This window comes from Panthera leo, chromosome C1, assembly GCF_018350215.1.
Source record: "Panthera leo isolate Ple1 chromosome C1, P.leo_Ple1_pat1.1, whole genome shotgun sequence".
Lineage (NCBI taxonomy): Eukaryota > Metazoa > Chordata > Mammalia > Carnivora > Felidae > Panthera > Panthera leo.
Window position 1 is genome coordinate 11,848,945 of NC_056686.1, and position 15,994 is coordinate 11,864,938.

General features: G+C 43.4%; 1 protein-coding gene across 1 annotated transcript in view; it reads right to left on the reverse strand.

The window, feature by feature from the left end:
• The window catches only part of FBXO42 (F-box protein 42), a 94,734-nt gene extending 86,752 nt beyond the window's left edge, over positions 1 to 7,982 (reverse strand). Inside the window, exon 1 of the mRNA XM_042949070.1 lies at positions 7,797 to 7,982. The gene's annotated coding sequence lies outside the window, so the exon portion shown is untranslated. The remainder of the gene's footprint in view (positions 1 to 7,796) is intronic.
• Between the last annotated feature and the right edge of the window lie 8,012 nt (positions 7,983 to 15,994).

A 15,994-nucleotide genomic window follows, 5' to 3' on the forward strand; every position in this document is an offset into this window, starting at 1 on the left:
TCAGCACAGAGCCCGACACAGGGCTCAAACCCACAAACCACAAGATCATGACCTGAGTCAAAGTGGGATGCTTAACCAACTGAGCCACCCAGGCGCCCCAGGGTAGTTCTATTTTTAATTTTTTGAGGAACCTCCACACTGTTGTCCAGAACGGTAAACCACCCAATCTCAGTCTTCCCCTTCTACTCCATGTCATTACCCACATCCCCCTGTTTTATATTCTGTGTTGTAATTACTATCAGAAATTTTGTTCACTCATTAATTGGTTTCTCCAATCTCAAAAGTAAGATCCAGGAAATTAGAGACCTTGCCTGTTTTGTATATCGTATCCCTGCTACCTTGAACCATGCCTATCCCATTATAGCATTCAATGGCAAAAAGGCAAGAAAGATTCAACAGATACTTGGGATCACACAATATCTCAGAAAACTCATGAGGAACATAAATCTGTAAGAATCAAAAGTATATTCTAAATGAATATCTGAGTGCCTAATACATAAGCACTAAATGTGCCAACAGGGCACTAAAAATATTACATATGAATTACACTGTATGATATATCCCTTTTAAGCTATTTGGCAGAAATTAATTAGCACAATAATTTTCATTTTGGATATTAACTTTAACCTAATTGTGCAAGGACAAGTGGTTCAGTGGTATAGCATACAGGAGACACTATACAGAGCTGCAGACAGTAGTTAATGAAAAAGGAAAAAAAGAAGGCTCCCTACCTGGGAAGATGAATGTTCTTGTACAAATGAGCATAATATACACAAGAGGCAAGGCAAGGTACAATGAAGGTCAGAGAGTTCAAAAGATAAGTAGAGGAAAGAGGCAATGAGTTACCATGTTTTTTTTTTAAGATTTTTTTTAATGCTTATTTATTTATTTTTGAGAGATAGTGCCAAGTGGGAAAGGGACAGAGAAAGACACACACACACACACACACACACACACACACACACACACACACAGAATCCGAAGCAGGCTCCAGGCTCTGAGCTGTCAGCACAGAGCCCTACACAGGGCTTGAACTCGTGAACCACAAGATCATAACCTAAGCCAAAGTTGGATGCTTAATCAATTGAGCCACCCAGGAGCCCTAGCTATTTATTTTTTTAACTTCTACAACCAACCTGGGGCTCGAACTCACAATCCCAAGATCAAGAGCCGCATGCTCTACCAACTGGGTCAGCCAGGCACCCCTCCCTGTCCCAGTTTCGATGTTCCATAAAAACAGCATAATAGGGGTGCCTGGGTGGTTCAGTTGGTTGAGCATCCGACTCTTGATTTCGGCTTGGGTCATGATCTTGTGGTTGTGGGATCCAGCCTCCCAGACATGTGCGCATGCACACCGTGTGTGTGTGTCTCAAAATAAACATTAAAAAAAGCAATATAATAACGTCTAAGATTTGGATGTTTACTCTTTGCTAAGCAATGTGCTAAGATGATCACATACATTCCCACGTTTAATTGTCCCACAACATAGGTATCAGTATCCTCATTTTATAGATGAAAAACAGAGAAGCTAAGGTCCATATCTAAGGAAAGAACTATGAGCCTGAGTCAACCTAGGACCAAAGCCTAGGATCTTAATTACTATGTTAAAATAAATGGTTATCAGGCCATCCTACAGAGCATATATAAACTATTAAATTACCTTTTTTAAAATTGTTATTGTGATAATACATACATAACATACATACACGCCATCTTAACTGCTTTTAGGACACCTGGGTGGCTCCGTCGGTTAAGTGTCCGACTTCGACTTAGGTTATGGTCTCACAGTTCATGGGTTCAAGCCCCGCCTCGGACTATGTGCTGACTGTGCAGAGCCTGCTTGGGATTTTCTCTCTCCCTCTCTCTGCCCCTCTCCAATGAGTGTGTATGCTCTCTCGCTCTCTCTCAAAATAAATAAACTTTAAAAAAAAATCAATCTTTCTCCAAACAATGCACCAAGAGGTTCATTCTGGAAAAAATTCCTGTTCCCAATTAGCAACATGAATCAAGGCTTTATTTATTTATTTTTTTAACTTATTTATTTACTTAGAGAGAAAGTACACGGACAGGAGCAGCAGAGAGAGAGGGAGAGAGTGAGAATCCCAAGCAGGCTCTGCACTGTCAGCACAAAGCCCAACACGGGGTTCAAAGTCATGAGCTGTGAGATCATGATCTGAGCTGAAGTTGGACGCTTAACCAACTGAGCCACCCAGGAACCAGGCACCCTACATGAACCAAGCATTTAAAATGAGAATAACAAGGGATGCCTGGATGGCTCAGTCGGTTAAGTGTCTGACTTCGGCTCAGGTCATGATCTCGTGGTTTATGAGTTTGAGCCCCTTGTTTGGCTCTGCACTGACAGCTCAGAGCCTGGAGTCTGCTTCAGATTCAGTGTCTCCCTCTCTCTCTCTGCCCCTCCCTGACTCACGCTCTGTTTCTTTCTCTCTCTCTCAAAAATAAACAAACATTAAAAAAAAATTTAAATAAAATGAGAATAACATGGGAAACACAAATTTGGAAATAATGTCATACCAATGAATTCCTTAAAATAGTTGAAATAAAAATATCCTAAATAGGGGCACCTGGCTGGCTCAGTTGGTAAAGCATGTGACACTTGATCTCAGGGTCATGAGTTCAAGCCCCACATTGGGCATAGAGCTTATGTAAAAATAAAAAAAATTTTTAAAGTATCCTTGGGGCGCCTGAGTGACTTAGTCAGTTATGTGTCCAACTCTTGATCTCGGCTCAGGTGATCAGACCACAGTTTGTGGTATTGAGCCCCAAATCAGGTTCTGGGCTGATGGTGTGGAGCCTGCTTGAGATTCTCTCTCTCTCCCTCTCTGCCCCTCTCCTGCATTCTCTTTCTCTCAAAAATAAATAAATAGAGCACCTGGTTGGCTAATCCAACCAACTCTAATCGAGTGTCCAACTCTCGATTTCAGCCTGGGTCATGATCTCTCATGGTTCGTGGCTTTGAGCCCCACATCAGGCTTCACATTGATGGTGTGGAGCCTGCTTATGGTTCTTTCTCGCCCTCTCTCTACCCCTTCAGTGCTCTCGCTCTCTCTCAAAATAAATAAACTATAAAAATAAATAAACTTTTAAAAAAGGTATCCAAAATATTGAATATTCTAGAGGAATATTAATAGTTGAAATGTAAATCTTGTTTGCCTTTATTGAAATTAACTGAACTACCTCAAATTTATTTATTACTGGAAGATAAAATAAGTTACTGTCCAGAAAAGTAAAATTTTATGTAAAAATTTATGAGCAACCAATATTTTATATAATATCTGTATATTTATCATAAGTAAACAAGCATCAAAGCACCACAAGATTACTTCCACTTTGGAAGCAAAACATAGTGACACTGGAAAAAATTAAATTAAAAACTTGGAAGAAGGGGCACTTGGGTGGCTCAGTTGGTTAAGCATCCAACTGTTGGTTTCAGCTCAGGTCATGATCTCACGGTTTCGTGGGCTCTGTGCTGACCGCGTAGAGCCTGCGTGGGATTCTCTCTTTTCTCCCTCTCTCTCCACCCCTCCTCAATTTGTGCTGTCTCTGTCTCTCTCTAAATAATTTTTTTAAAAAAATTAATTAAATAAATAAGTAAATAAAAACTTGGGAGAAAACTTTACAAATTAAAAAATAGAAATTCCAGGGGCGCCTGGGTGGCTCAGTCGGTTGAGCATCTGACTTTGGCTCAGCTCATGATCTCACAGGTCATGGGTTTGAGCCCCGCATCGGGCTCTGTGCAGACAGTGCAGAGCCAGGAGCCTGCTTCGGATTCTGTGTCTCCCTCTCTCAAAAAAATAAATAAATGTAAAAAAAAAAAAATTTTTTTTAAATAGAAATTCCATGCAGAACAAATCAAAATTCAAAGCAAATTTGCCTTCTTTTTTTTTTTTTTAATTTTTTTAACGTTTTTTTTTTTTGAGACAGAGAGAGACAGAGCATGAACGGGGGAGGGTCAGAGAGAGGGAGACACAGAATCTGAAACAGGCTCCAGGCTCTGAGCTGTCGGCACAGAGCCTGACGCTAGGCTCGAACCCACGGACCGTGAGATCATGACCTGAGCCGAAGTCAGCCGCTTAACCGACTGAGCCACCCAGGCGCCCCGCAAATTTGCCTTCTAATACATGCATGAGTAAGGAAGTGTAAAATTAAACTACAGGAATACCATAAGTCATAATTTTATAAGACATTTAGAAGGTCACTAAAAACAATTTAGTTTTTTATTCAACACTTTTTTTTTTTTTTTTTTTTTTGGCTTACAGTAAGCTATATGCCCAATGTGGGGCTTGAACTCACAACCCCAAAGTCAAGAGTTGCATGCTCTTCCAAATGATCCAGCCAGGTGCCCCAATACTGGGCAATTTTTTAAAAATACTTTATTTTTGTAAAGCAATCTCTACACCCAACATGGGGCTGGAACTCACAATCCCAAGATCAAGAATCCCATGCTCTACCAACTGAGCCAGCTAGGCACCCCTGGGCAACGTTTAAATGACTTGTCCATTGTCCTTGTACATGTAACAAACTCACAATTACAAAAAAATAAGTGAACACATCACCTTCACTTTTCTGTCAACCACAGCATTAAAGCCCTCATTTTTAGTGTTGAGTGTTTACATGGTAACATGTAAACATGAGTGTTACCAAATTGTAAATATTCAATTAATATTGCACCAAAGATTCTACACATCCAAAAACTCAAAATTTTCGCAATATATGGGACAACACGCTTAATTAATTATAAAACGACCACAGTACTAAGATGAGGAACTGTATTGGGATGCAGAAACTCAGTATCACAGATTCTAAGCAATCTCAATCTACATGAGTAGATTCTATAAAATAGCTTAGTATAGTTCTGGTTTAAATTATCAACTTCACCCAAAAAGGCAAAGGACTTTCTCCCTTAATTTATTACTGGGAGAAGGGAGACAGTACCAATAACCACTTATAATCAATATTCCAGGGGACTCACAACTAAACATTAACCAAACATGATCAAACGAAAATCAAACAGTACTTCTTGTGCCAGTTTAGAAAACAAAAACAAAAACAAAAACAGCACCACTCTAACGTTGTCACCATTCAGTAATCTGAGATCTTTTAACTGCAGCTGCAATGTTTGTGTTTGCTGCCTGGCGTATGACTCACTCTCAGGTTCTCCCAAGACTCTGTTGGATTTTTGAGAATGCAGAAATCATACCTGGGGCATACTGTGTGGGAGGTGTCATGATACTGAATGAATAAAAGGGGGAAAGAACTCATGATAAAAAAATTGTTAAGGTCTTAATAAAAGCAAGTCACTCACAAAAGGCAGATTTTTCTGCAGCAACAGGAAAGAATGGGGAGTAATCCTGGTCCTGAGAAGCCTTCCTTGACTCCCTTGATTGGATTTTGTGCACTTCTCACTTCTTACACTACAATATACTTAACCAGTTTCCTTGTCTGGCTCCCCAACCAGACTATAGGCAACTTGAGATCAGAAGGTATCTTATCTTAGAATCGTTAGTGCCTACTTCCCAAAATGCCCAGCATATTTAGAGGGCCCTCGGTAGGGATTTTCATGAAACCGATCATCGAATAATCAATCTTACGTTTACCTTTTATTTTACAAAGAACTTTCACAAAATCTCACCTCTTTTGACTCACGTAACAACCTTGGGAGTGGAAAAGGCATTAGTTAACCAGACAGCTTCTGGTTTTATAAAGAATTGTTAATGCACAGACTAAAACAACCCTGAAATCACAAAAGATAATCACGTATGTGTTCATCTTTGAAATACCTTCTCCTTGGGACCTCAATATTCTTGTAAAACCCAGAGGTTTTACTAGCATTTTCCGTGTCTGCTCTTCATAATGGGTAGGAATCACACACCGCCCTGAATCTTCCAGGAGAGTTTTAACTACATAAAGCAGTGTTACACAAAGGCTCTTAGAAATCAGACAGTAAAGAGCATCCTAAGCTATTTTTTTTTCCCCCTGATCCTATTCTTTTCGTGACTCTGGAAGGGTAAAGAATTGCAAAAGGCAAAACGCTGGAGAATGAATGATGTCATGGATGTCATGAAGTTGCATCAATACCTGGTGATGATTTAGCACAACAATGCAACACATTATGCCAAGATGCATAATGTCAAACGATCGGGATCTTTTACTGCATTAATTTCATGACTCTTCATTAGCAAATTGAAATGTAAAGTGGCTCTCAAATTTTCTATGATGAAGACATTATCTGCTCACGTTTATGTCCTTATGGAAGGCACTAAGAAAATCTACAAATTTCTACGGGAAAGGCTTTAAGGAAAAAAAAACAGACAAAGAATTAGCCAATATTAAACCGAACAGTTGTCATTTTAACAATTAAAAGCTTTTTGAAGTAAAGGAAACATCCGTGGTCGACACAGATTAAGATTCATACTGGGTTTGTCAAAAGCAAACAGTTTACAGGGTATAAAATGACAACACACAATACAAAGGACACCCAATCAGATTAGACACATGAATATGCACAAAGTTAGGAATTTGACACAGAGAGTCACTACTCGCTGTAAAAGCTACAGGATGCATTTTATTTCTTTTTTTTTTTCAGGATGCATTGTAAATGTTCAGTTCTAAATGGGGCATTTCCCCCTCTAATTTCCTTCTCCCTTTACCTATGATGTCATCATTTTAAACATAAGCAAAGCAAATTTAAGTTACAAAGGTAGTCGGTGTGTCCAAGCCCAAAGCCATCGCCTCAACAAACGCCCATATAGCACAATTCCAACTGATTCCATCATCCTTCAAGGAAGAGACCACAAGGCTTCAAACCGGCTTCCCAGCGTGAGATAAACGAAATCAAAATCTCCAAATTAGCAATTGCACAACAACAAAAACTTACTCTCAGAAAGGAATAACAGGCATAGCACAAGGCCCCTGCCAGCAAGTGAGAACTGGTAAGGTTGTCTGAATCTTCACCCCGAGCAATCAGAATCCCACCATCGAAACTCCGAAGACTTCGGCAATTAAGAAAAGCAGCTTTTATTTTCCTAATAAAATCCGGGGAGATTTAACAGACAAAAAGCAACCGGCTACGCCGAATCCCCAAAATACAAAGCTTTCAAACAAACGAAGGCTTCATTAGCACCTAAGTGAGCCTGCAGAGACCACGAAGATCTCAGACCGGGCTGTTCTCCGCTTACAGATCCGTTCCCACCCTGCACCGTCCCCTTTGCACAATTCTCACAGTCACAACGTGGATGGCTGTCTCAATCAAGGAGACCCGCGGTTCCCACTTCGCCGGAGGAACCCTCGAAAAGCTAGGCGGTGAGACCGGCTGCTTGCGTCTAATTTTTCAAAGCCAGTTCCAAAATCTTTCCTTTGCAGCTTCAGCTTCAAAGACGCTGGCCCCCTCGCCGCAGCCCCAATTTTGGAAGGCACCGGGCTCCGGCTCCTCAGCGCAAGGCGTTACGGGATTCCGGGGCTGGGCGAAAGATTATCTGACACCCTTAGAGCCATCCTTGCTCCGGTCTTATCCCCTTTCGTGGCCCCGGCGAGGGGACGTGGACCGCCCTGCTTGAGGAGAGGGGCCGGGTGGAAAGGGGGCACTCCTCCTCCCTGCCCAACCCAGGGAGGCCGAGGATGACGACAGCAAGGCCCCCAGGCCAGCCAGCACCGACCCCCGCGCAGGATGCGCGTCCAGCGCGGGACCCGGGACGCCCCCTGCCCCCTGTGGGCCTGGGGCATAAAGGGCAGAAGGCGCCGGCTCCCCGCCGCGGCCCCAGGAGGGGGAGAGGCCTCACCTGGCCCAGCCCGCGCCACGCTCTCGGGTTCGCGCCGCTGGCGACGGCGATGAGGGAGCCGGGCACAGGGCCAGAGCAGAGGCGCTTCGTCTCAGGCCGCGCTTGCCGCACTCAAGCCCCTCACAGCTGGCGGGACCCCGAACCACCCGGAGCCGCCATCTTCCTCCACTCAAACGCCGCCGCCGCCGCCGCCGCCGCCGCCGCTCTGGCCAGGAGAAGACAGCGCGGAATGCGCATGCGCTGGGGGCCGGCGCGGAGGATGCGCTCGCACAGACGTCAGCGCGGCGGCCCCGCGCGAGGCGGCCTAATGGTGCGGCCATGTTGGGAAGGGTTGCGGTCCTGGGCAGAGGTTCTCCAGAGGTTAGAACGCCGCCTGGGGGTGTGAAGCTGGAGTGAATGAAGGGTCGCGCTTCTGCGCCCGCCTTCCTTGGGTCCCTGGAACCGACCTCAGAGCTGCACCCACCCTCTCTGGCACTGCCTAGGGGCAACTGGGACTGATAGACCCCTGGCCTGGAATTAACTTATTTGGACCCCCGGAGGCCTGATGAGAGCAAGGGAGGGCAGTGGTGAATGGAAGTACTCTTGGATGTCAACTGAAGAAGGGAAACAACGTGCCTTGAATGGGCAGTCGAAGTGTCCCTTAACGGAAGCAACCACTGTGTGACTTGTTCCTACAGCTCCATTTATCAGATGAGGAAAACTGAGGTGCAAAGTCGTATGAGTATGTTTTCCCAAGGCCACACATCTGAGGGGCAGGGTGAGGGTGGGGGAAGCAAGACAGAATTGGGACTTAGGCATATATGATTCACAAGCTCCGGTACTTTACGGTATCACTGTCACCAGGCGGCGGGGGCCAGCAAAGTACCCCTTCCAAGGGGGCAACCTGGTGTGTAGGTGAGAATCTTCATGAACTCATGCGTGGTCTAAGGAAATGCCAGAGATAACAGAGCCCAAGGGTTTCAGTCTACACCCCTTGTACCTGAGACTGGAGGAATCTTAAGCTGCCAGCCCACCACTCTGGAATAAAGTGGACCTTCTGGGATACCTCTTAGGACGTAGGTCTGGGTCAGAACCCAGGTCCCCTCTCAAGTAGGGAGGGCAAGGTGCTACTGAGGAGTCTTGGGTCAGCCTCAGAAAGCACTGGATCTGTGTTCCTCAAACTTGAATAATGCAGAAACCCCTGGGGATACACTCACCGAATCCCAGTATGAGAAACACCGATTTAAGAAACTCAAGTCTTGGGGCGCCTGGGTGGCTCAGTCGGTTAAGCCTCCGACTTCGGCTCAGGTCACGATCTCGCGGTCCGTGAGTTCGAGCCCCACGTCGGGCTCTGTGCTGATGGCTCAGAGCCTGGAGCCTGTTTCAGATTCTGTGTCTCCCTCTCTCTCTGCCCCTCCACCGTTCATGCTCTGTCTCTCTCTGTCTCAAAAATAAATAAAACGTTAAAAAGAAAAAAAAATAAAAAAAGAAACTCAAGTCTTTCCGGGGCGCCTGGGTGGCTTAGTTGGTTAAGCATCTGACTCTTGATTTCGACTCAGGGCATGATCTTGCAGTTTGTGGGTTTGAGCCCCATGTGGGTCACTGCACTGACCGTGGAGAGTCTGATTGGGATTCTTGTTCTCCCTCTCTCTCTCTGCTCCTCCCCCGTTTGCTCTCCCTCTCTCTCTCTCAAAATAAGTAAGTAAACATTAGGTTAAAAAAAAAAAAAAAACCCTCAAGTCTTTCAGGTAGGAAACATGGAAATGTCACTGTGTAAGAGAAATTTGGCAATTGCAACTGGTAAAAGAAATAGTACAATACTGTCATTAAAGAGCACATTGGGGCGCCTGCGTGGCTCAGTTGGTTGAGCGTCCGACTTCGGCTCAGGTCACGATCTCGCGGTCCGTGAGTTCGAGCCCCACGTCGGACTCTGTGCTGACGGCTCAGAGCCTGGAGCCTGTTTCAGATTCTGTGTCTCCCTCTCTCTCTCTGACCCTCCCCCGTTCATGCTGTGTCTCTCTCTGTCTCAAAAATAAGCAAACGTTAAAAAAAAATTTTTTAAAAAAGAGCACATGGATGGCTCAGTTAAGCCACTGACTCTTGATTTCGGCTCAGGTCACGATCTCGCGGTTTATGAGTTCAAGCCCCCCATCGCGCTCTGCACTGACAGTGCTGAACCTGCTTGGGATTCTCTCTCTCCCTCTCTCTCTGCCCCTCCCCTGCTTGCTCCTTCTCAAAAATAAATAAGCATATAATATAATATAATATAATATAATATAATATAATATAATATAAGATCTTGTCATTAAAAACCCAAGCATAAAAATTGCCATAGAGTTTGTGACTAATCCTACCACCCATCAAAATACTCTATAGAGCTCAATGTTAGAAACACTGAACTGGCTGCTAACTGCTTCCTTTTAAAAATGCAGGTTCCAGGGCTGGCCTCAGACCCCACTTCAGACTTTTTCTAAAACTTTCTAGGGCTTCTGATGCCCGGATTGGTTTGGAACTGCTCGATCATGTTAGAACAGGTTAAAACATAGAACTACTCCACCCTGAATCTCCTAGCTCAAAGACAACAGATACTGCTCTGTTTTGTTCACAGCTTTATTATCTAATACAGAGATTGGCATACAGTAGAGACTTGCTAAATATGTGTTGGATAAGTGAACACACTGGGAATTTGACAACTGAGGGAGCATGCAGTCAACAAATATTTAGTGAGTGCCTACTATATGCCAAACCATGTAATATGTATGGTAATATATTTTTATTTATTTTATTTAAATGTTGATTTATTTATGTCGAGAAAGAGCATGCACGCACGTGTGCACATACAAGTGGGGAAGGGCAGAGGAAGAGGAAGAGAGAGAGAATTCCAAGTAGGTTCCATGCTGCCAGTGCAGAGCCTGACGCAGGATTCAATCTCACAACCGTGAGATCGTGACCTGAGCCAAAATTGAGAGTCAGTCGCTTAACTGACTGAGCCATCCGGGTGCCCCTGGTAATATATTTTTAAATATATTCGTGGAGGAACCCATGGAAGTTCCCTACGTTACTGGGAGAGACAGACAATAAACAAGTAAATAAACCAAAATGAAAGGATAAATTGTGATAAGAATGAAAGTATTATCATTAAAACAAAATTGTCAAAAATAATCACAGCTGATGTGTATTGTTTGGTCTTATGAGTCAAACTGCTAAGTAGGGGCCATTCTGTGCTTATTTTGCAGCTGATGAAACTGAGGAGGGATGCCTGGCTGGCTCAGTCAGTGAAGCATGCAACGCTTGGTCTTGGGGTTGTGAGTTCAAGCCCCACGTTGAGTGCAGAGATTACTTAAAAATAAAATCTTTAGGGGCGCTGGGTGGCTCAGTCGGTTAAGCGACCGACTTCGGCTCAGGTCACGATCTCGCGGTCCGTGAGTTCGAGCCCCGCGTCGGGCTCTGTGCTGACGGCTCAGAGCCTGGAGCCTGCTTCCGATTCTGTGTCTCCCTCTCTCTCTGCCCCTCCCGTGCTCACACTCTGTCTCTCTCTGTCTCAAAAATAAATAAACGTTAAAAAATATTTTTTAAATAAAATCTTAAAAAGAAAAGAAAAGAAAAGGAAAGGAAAGAAAAGAAAAAAGAAGCTGAGGCATACAGAGATTAAGTAGCTCAACCCATGATCACAGGCAGAGTTCTGAATCCAGGTGGTTTTACGTCAAAGCCTTTGTTGTTGTTGTTGTTGTTGTTAATTTTGTTAATTATTTTTTCCAATTTTTTTGGAAACAACATTTACTATCCTATCCTTTTTAAGTGTAGCATTTGTTGGTATTAAGTACATTCATATTGTGGAACCATCACCACCATCCATCTCCAGAACTTTTTTTTATTTTTAATTAAAAAAATTTTTTTTAATGTTTATTTATTTCTGAGACAGAGAGAGACAGAGCATGAGTGGGGGAGGGGCAGAGAGAGAGGGAGACACAGAATCGGAAGCAGGCTCCAGGCTCCCAGCCGTCAGCACAGAACCCGATGCAGGGCTTGAACTCACAGACCGCGAGATCATGACCTGAGCCGAAGTCGGACGCTCAACCGACTGAGTCACCCAGGCGCCCCTATTTTTAATTTTTTTAAAAAAATTTAATGTTTATTTATTTTTGAGAGAGACAGAGCATGAGCGGGGGATGGGCAGAGAGAGAGGGAGACACAGAATCTGAAACAAGTTCCAGGCTCTAAGCTGTCAGCATAGAGCCTGATGCAGGGCTTAAACCCACAAACGGAGAGATCTGACCTGAGCTGAAGTGGGACGCTCAACTGACTGAGCCAACAGGGGTGCCTCCAGAACTTTTTTCTAAAGCATAGTTTGACACACAACATTATGTTGGTTTCAGGTATATGATATAATGATTCAAAATTTGTATACATTGCAAAGTGATCACCACAATATATCTGCCATGTGTTACTGTTACCACAGAGTTGTTACATATTTTTAACTATATTCCCGATTGTACATTGTATCCCTGTGTCTTATTTTATAACTAGAAGTCTATACCTTGTGGTCCCCTTCTCCTATTTTGCCCACTCTCTGACCCCTCCCTCCGGCAACCACCAGATTTTTCTCTGTATCTACCAATTTCTTTCTGTTCTGTTTTGTCTGTTCATTTGTTTTGTTTTTTAATTTTTTCAAGTTTATTTTATCATTTTTAAGTCATCTCTACACCTAATGTGGGCTTGAACCCACAACCCAAGATCAAGTGTCCCGTGCTCCACTGACTGAGCCAGCTAGATGTCCCCGTTTTGTTTTTTAGATCCCACACATAAGTGAAATCATACAAGGGTGCCTGGTTGGCTCAGTTGGTGAAGCATCCAACTGTTGATTTCGGCTCGGGTCACGATCTCCCAGTTTGTGATCGAGCCCCAAGTCGGGCTCCGTGCTGACAGTGCAGATCCTGCTTGGTATTCTCTCTCTCTCTCTCTCTCTCTCTCTCTCTCTCTCTCGGTCTCTGTGTGTGTGTGTCTCTCTCTCCTCCCCTCCCCCACTTGCACACGCATGTGTGCGCCCTCTCAAAATAAAAAACTGAAATCACACAGTATTTGTCTTTCTCTGACTTAGTTCACTTAGCAAAATAGCCTCTAGGTCCATCCATGTTGTCACAGATGGCAAAATTGAATTCTTTTTTTTTTTTTTATGGCTGAGTAATATCCAATTGTACAAATATATATCACACCTTTATCCATTCATCTATCAACGGACACTTAGCTATTATAAATAATGCTTCAATGAACATAAGGATGCATGTATGTTTTTGAAGTAATGGTTTTGTTTTCTTTGGATAGATCCCCAGAAGTCGAATTGCTAGTTGTTATGGTAGCTCTATTTTTGACTTTTTGAGAAACACCCATACTGTTTTCCACAGTGGCTGCACCAATTTACATTCCCTCCCATAGTGCACAAGGGCTCCCTTTTTCTCCACTTCCTCACCAATACTTGATATTTCCTTTCTTTTTCATAACAGCCATTTTCACAAATGTGAGGTGGTGTCTCTTTGTGGTTTTGATTTGCATTTCCCTGATGATGAGTGGTGTTGAGCCTCAAAACCTTGGTTATTGAACCCTATACAATGTTGCTTCTGACAAACAGGAGGACAGAAGATTGAGGCCAGTTTATATATGGTCTGAAATATCAGCAGGAAAACTGGATATTAACTTCTATGTCATGGAGAATTGGGGGTAGGGAGGATATGTGATGAAAATAGTATTTTAGAATAATCTCTCTGCAGTGTGAAGACCAATTGGGATATGATTGAATACAATGAGACAAGAGACGAGAGGGCTGGCTGTCGCCTCTCTAATAAGTGTAAAAGAAAAGTTTTCCTCCAGAGTCGATTCCAATCATCAACTACTGAAATTAATTTCTTATGTATATACCCATGTAGAGTAAGTAAGCTATAAACATAGAGCAACATTCAAAGGGTGCAAAAGGACATACAAAAATTAAATCCATCCTACCAGTCCCCTAGCTACCTCTTTCCTCCACCAAAGCAACTACCATTACAAATTCCTTATATCTTTCCAGAGATGTACACGCCAACAAACACATACACACATAGGGGCTCCTGGTTGGCTCAGTGGGAAAAGCATATGACTCTGGATCTCCAGGCTGTGAGTCCCACGTTTGGGGTAGAGATTACTTTAAAAAGCAAAACAGGGGCGCCTGGGTGGCTCAGTCGGTTAAGCGTCCGACTTCGGCTCAGGTCATGATCTCGCGGTCTGTGAGTTCGAGCCCCGCGTCGGGCTCTGTGCTGACCGCTCAGAGCCTGGAGCCTGTTTCAGATTCTGTGTCTCCTTCTCTCTCTGACCCTCCCCCGTTCATGCTCTGTCTCTCTCTGTCTCAAAAATAAATAAACGTTAAAAAAAATTAAAAAAAATAAATAAAAAGCAAAACAAGTACACATACAACATATAAATAAATAAATAAATACAAATAGCAGCAAGCTATACATGCTGCTCTTTACCTTGCTGCTTTTTTTAAATAATAATTTTAAAAGAATGTTTATTTATTTTTGAGAGAGAGACAGAGCATGAGCGGGAGAGGGGCAGAGAAAGAGGGAGACACAGAATCCAAAGCAAGCTCCAGGCTCCGAGCTGTCAGCACAGAGCCCCATGCAGGGCTTGAACCCACGAACCATAAGATCATGACCTGAGCCAAAGTCAGACGCCCAACCGATTGAGCCACCCAGGTGCCCCCCAATTTTTTTTAATGTTTATTTTTGAGACAGAGAGACAGAGTGCAAGCGGGGGAGGGGCAGAGAGAGGAGGCACAGAATCCGAAGCAGGCTTCAGGTTCCAAGCTGTCAGCACAGAGCCTGACATGGGGCTCGAACCCACGGCCCATGAAATCATGACCTGAGCCGAAGTCGGACGCTTAACCGACTGAGCCACCTAGACATCCCAGATGCCCTGTACCATATATTTTTTAAATAAATTCTCTAGAGGTGGACATTTGTCTCTACTGTTTTGTGAGTATAAACAAAGTAGCAAAGCATATCCTTGTACTTTTGTTATTTGCATATGAGCAAATGTATCCACAGGGAAATTTTCTAGAAATGCAACTGCTGGGTCAAAAGGCATGTAATGTACACTTTAAATATTGGTAAGATGTTTCTTTCTTTCTTTCTTTCTTTCTTTCTTTCTTTCGCTTGCTTTCCCATTTATTTCTTAACACAACTGTCTACCTAGCATCAGTTTGTGCATTAGATGGAAAGTTTCCTCACTATGGGCTTTGCTCTTAATTCCTATCACATATCAGAGTGTTTTATCTGATGTATCAAAGGTGCCTGCAGTTCTGAGTACAAATCCCAAATGTGAATAGTGTATCAAATGTATTTCACAGGAAAGAGAAACTCATGTTTTAGGATATCTGCTAATATCTACATGTACCACTACTGCAACTTCTTGGACTTTCCCCCTGATCGAAGAAAATCACCACCACTTCCTCAATTTCAGAACTTATTTGGTCCCATCCCCTCATTTTACAGATGAGGAAGGGACTTGCCCAAGGTCACAAGGGGTCTATATCTAGGGCTGGTGTCCAGCCTTAGTGGAACAAAAGCTATTTCCTTTGCAACATGCTCAAATGGTTTCCAAGGTCTCTATCTTTCTGCTCGCTTGGAAAATTCAGTCTCAGGAATGTCCAACTAATTCCTTTGTGAAGGTGCAATGGCAAATATAACAAAATTGTAAGAAACTATCTCCCTCTGCTGGTAACATTCTACAACTACAAAGCCTTAAAAAAAAAAAAAAAAAAAAAAGCACATCAGCTGCAATGATGAAAAATTAATCAAACCTCAAGAGTGAGACTTTGGTGAGGCCTGATAGACAATCTCATCCTCCTTGCTGTCCCCAAGGCCCAGTCAGGATAATTCACTTAAGAGAACAGGTTCACAGAAGAATGTATTCAAAGTAAATATAGCTCCAGGGGTGTCTGCTGGCTCAGTCCATAGAGCATATAACACTTGATCTCCAGGTTGTAGGTTCAAGCCCCACATTGGGTGGAGAGCTTACTTAAACATAAAAATCTTTAGGCGTGCCTGGGTGACTCTGTTGGTTAAGAATACGACTCTTGATATCGGCCCAGGTCATGATCTTGCAGCCTTGCCCTGAAGTGTGCTTCCCCCCACCCCCACCCCCACCTCTCAAAATAAATAAATAAACTTAAAAAAAAAATAAAATCT